Here is a 4595-nt window from a genome sequence, read left to right as displayed (position 1 = left end):
AAAGGCTGACTGCTGGCGGCTGTCATTTAAATGGAGGCTCGTGTCTTTGTCAAGCTCTGAGCTCACTCATCCTTTGGAAAAGACAGAAAAGACTTTGGTGCCAATTTGTTCTAATGAAGGCCACATCCTTTCTAGAGGGATCAGAGGGGGACCTGTTCCCATCCTATAAAATAGTCTCTTAATGCAAAAAAATTTTAAGTCAGATTGGCTGTGCGCCCCTGCGTGTCTGCCCGCTATTAGGAATGTTCACATTCCTCCTTGAATCTCACTGTCCTAAAGATTTCAGAAGGTTGGGGAGGGAGCAAGATGCAGGGGAGACAGCTCTGGGTTACTGTCCAGATAGAGGAAGTTTTGGGTTTTAGTTACCTTTTTGCTATTGATTTTGTTTTTCAATTTTTTAATCATAGTAAAATATGTTACAATAACAAAATTTACCATCTTAACCACTCTTTTTATTTTTTAGAGGCAGGGTCTTGCTCTGTCACCCAGGCTGGGGTGCAGTGTTACGATCATGACTCATCACAGCCTTGACGTCCTAGGGTCAACTGATCCTCCCACTTCAGCCTCCTGAGTAGCTGGGACTACAGGCACGCACCACTATGCCCGGCTAATTTTTCTATTTTTTGTAGAGATGGGGTTTTGCCATGTCGCCCAGAGTGGTCTCAGACTCCAGTCCTCAAGGGATCCACATCTCAACCTCTCAAAGTGCTGGGATTACAGGCATGAGCCACTGCACTCAGCTCCATCTTAACCATTTTTTTATTTATTTTATTTTATTTTATTTTATTTTATTTTATTTTATTTTGAGACGGAGTCTCGCTCTGTCGCCCAGGTTGGAGTGCAGTGGCCGGATCTCAGCTCACTGCAAGCTCCGCCTCCCGGGTTTACGCCATTCTCCTGCCTCAGCCTCCTGAGTAACTGGGACTACAGGCGCCCGCCACCTCGCCCGGCTAGTTTTTTGTATTTTTTTTTTAGTAGAGACGGGGTTTTACCGCGTTAGCCAGGATGGTCTCCATCTCCTGACCTCATGATCCGCCCGTCTCATCCTCCCAAAGTGCTGGGATTACAGGCTTGAGCCACCGCGCCCGGCCTAATTTTATTTTAAGTTCTGGGATATATGTACAGAATGTGCAGGCTTGTTACATAGGTATACATGTGCCATGGTGGTTTGCTGCATCTATCGACCCCTCATCTAGATTTTAAGCCCCGCATGCATTAGCTATTTGTCCTGATGCTCTCCCTCCCCTCCCCACCTCCACCCCTTGACGGGCCCGGTGTGTGTGGTTCCCCTCCCTGTGTCCATGTGTTCTCATTGTTCAACTCCCACTTATAAGTAAGAACATACAGTGTTTGGTTTTATGCTCCCGTGTTAGTTTGCTGAGGATGACGGTTTCCAGCTTCATCCATGTCCCTGCAAAGGCCATGATCTCATTTCTTTTTATCACTGCGTTAACCATTCTTAAGGGTACAGTGGAGTGGCGTTACACACATTCACATTGTTGTGCAACCATCACCACCATCCATCCCAGAAATCTTTTTGTCTTGTAAAACTGAAATTTCAGGCCAGGCACAGTGGCTCACGCCTGTAATCCTAGCACTTTGGGAGGCTGAGGCAGGTGGATCACGAGGTCAGGAGTTCGAGACCATCCTAGCCAACATGGTGAAGCCCTAGCTCTACTAAAAATACAAAAATTAGCCAGTCGTGGTGGCATGTGCCTGTAGTCCCAGCTAGTCAGGAGGCTGACGCAGGAGAACAGCGTGAACCTGGGAGGCGGAGCTTGCAGTGAGCCGAGATCACGCCATTGCACTCCAGCCTGGGTGACAGAGCGAGACTCCGTCTCAAAACAATAAATAAATAATAAATAAATAAAAACAAATAATAAATGTAAAAATAAATAAATAAATAAAACTGAAACTTCATACCCATTAAACACTAACTCCACATCCTCCCTCCTCCTAAGCTCCTGACAACCACCATTCTACTGTCTCTGTATGATTTTGGCTACTCTAAATATCTCATGTAAGTGGAATCATACAGTATATGTCTTTCTTATGACTGGCTTACTTGACTTAGCATCACAGCCTCAAGGTTTATTCACGTTGTAGCATGTCAGAATTGCCTTTCTTTTTGTGTATGTGTATTGCCTTTCTTGTATGTGTATGTCACCTTTTGCTTCTCCATTCTTCCACTGACGGACACTTGAGTTGCTTCCACATTTAGCTATTGTGAGTAATGCTTCTATGAACATGGGTATACAAATATCTTCTCCAGACTCTGCATTCAATGCTTTTGGGTATATATCCAGGAGTGGAATTGCTGGATCACATGGCATTTTTAATGTTTTGAGGAACTGCCATACCACAGCAGCTATTCTATTTTATATTCCTACCAACAGTGCACAAGGGTTCCAAGTTATCCACATTCTTGCCAACATTTTTTTTTTAAAATAGTAGCCATCTTAATAGGTATGAGTTAGCTGGGCGCGGTGGCTCATGCCTGTAATCCCAGCACTTTGGGAGGCTGAGGCGGGCAGATCACTTAAGGTCAGGAGTTTGAGACCAGCCTGGCCAACCTGGTGAAACTGCATCTCTACTAAAAATACAAAAATTAGTTGGTCATGGTGGTGTGCGCCCGTAATCCCAGCTACTTGGGAGGCTGAGGCAGGAGAATCACTTGAACCTGGGAGGCGGAGGTTGCAGTGAGCCAAGATCACACCACTGCACTCCAGCCTGGGCAACAGAGTAAGGCTCTGTCTCAAAAAAAAAAAAAAAAAAAAGGTATGAGTTGACATCTCATTGTAGTTTTGATGTACATTTCCCTAATGGTTAGTGATGTTGAGCATCTTGTCATGTGACCTTTGACTATTTGTATATCCTATTTGGATAACTGTCTATTCAAGTTCTTTGCCTATTTTGAATCAGGCTTTGGTTTTTGTTGTTGTTGTTGCAGCGTTTTAGTTCTCTACATATTCCGGTATCAATCCCTTATCAGATACATGATTGGCAAATATTTTCTCCCATACTGTGGGTTGACTTTTTACCCTGTTAATAGTCTCTTAATGCATAAAAATTTTAAAATTTTCATGAAGTCCAACTTTTTTCTTTAGTTTCCTGCACCTTTGGAGTCACATCCAAGAAATCTTTGCCAAACCCAGTGTCATGAAGCTTTTGCCCTATATTTTCTTCTCAAAGTTTTTTAAGGTCTTACATTTCAGTCTTTGATTCATTTTAAGTTTTGTATATGGCATTAGGTAAGGATACGACTTCCTCCTTTTGTATGTGGATATCCAGTTTTCCTAGCACTGAAAAGACTGTCCTTTCCCCACTGAATGGTTTTGGCACCCTTGTCAAAAATCATCTGACCACACCTGTGAAGGTTTATGGTGGGGTCTCTTTTCTATTCCTTCGGTCTATAAGCCCATCTTTATGCCAGTACAACACTGTTTAGAGTCCTGTTTGCTATTGATTTTTAACTCATTATACACGATCTGAGATGCCAATTTCTTGAAAATTATTGAGACTTGCTTTATCTCCTGCCACATGATATACACGATAATTTTAGAAATTTTTTGTTTATTTGTTTTGTTTTTCCCTGAGACAAAGTCTCACTCTGTCTTCCCAGGCTGGAGTACAGTGGCGCAATCTCGGCTCACTGCAACCTCTGCCTCCCGAGTTCAAGTGATTCTCCTGCTTCAGTCTCCTGAGTAGCTGGCATTACAGGCATGTGCCTCCATGCCCAGCTAATTTTTGTATTTTTAGTGGAGATGGGGTTTTGCCATGTTGGCCAGGCTGGTCTCGAACTCCTGACTTCAGGTGATCTGCCCACCTCGGCCTCCCGAAGTGCTGGGATTACAGGCATGAGCCACTGTGCCTGGCAGTTTTAGGAAATCTTCAATGCATGTTTGAAAATAATGTGTTCGGTGCAGGATTCTGTATGTACTGTTGGCTGTTTTGGTATTTGTCTTTATGGCTTGTGTGTTTTGTAATTTTGGATAGTGAGCTCACATTTACAACGGTTTTATCTGTGAGAATCCTGTGTGGCTTTACTGTGGGTAGTGCCATCCACAGAGGCTTGCATTTGCTACTAGTAGTCACATGTCTATGATGTAACTCGCCCCAGGGTTTTTTCTTATATTAATTTCTATACTTGGGAGTCCTGGGACCATGTGGGTAATACAAATTCAAACCTTAAATTCATGTTAGTGAAGGTCTAGAGTTAAAATTTCTCAAGAGATCATTCTTTTTAAATTTTTTCCAGCAGAGCCAGAAATGAGACTACAACTTTTTCGTCTTGTCCGTTTGTGACAGGGTGATCTTTCCCCACCATATGCTTTTTCATTGAGGATACGGGTCCAGTTTTATTCTGGTTCCAAATTTCTGTTGGCAAGAGTCCCAGGCCTTGTCTCCTATCCCTCCCTCCACAGGTATAAAATCCAAGCTCCTTTGGTTACCAACATTAGCAAAAGCCACCACCTCCCACGCCCATCTCCTGCCTCCCTTTGCCACCCATAGGCCCACCCTGCAGGACAGCCAAAGAACAAACATCTGTCTGTCACTCTGATTTTTGGCTTTTGTCTGTTTTTGGTACCTGGGGA

This window comes from Rhinopithecus bieti, unplaced genomic scaffold, assembly GCF_001698545.2.
Source record: "Rhinopithecus bieti isolate Rb0 unplaced genomic scaffold, ASM169854v2 scaffold_56975, whole genome shotgun sequence".
NCBI classification, from domain to species: Eukaryota; Metazoa; Chordata; class Mammalia; order Primates; family Cercopithecidae; genus Rhinopithecus; species Rhinopithecus bieti.
This window is presented reverse-complemented; position numbering follows the sequence as displayed.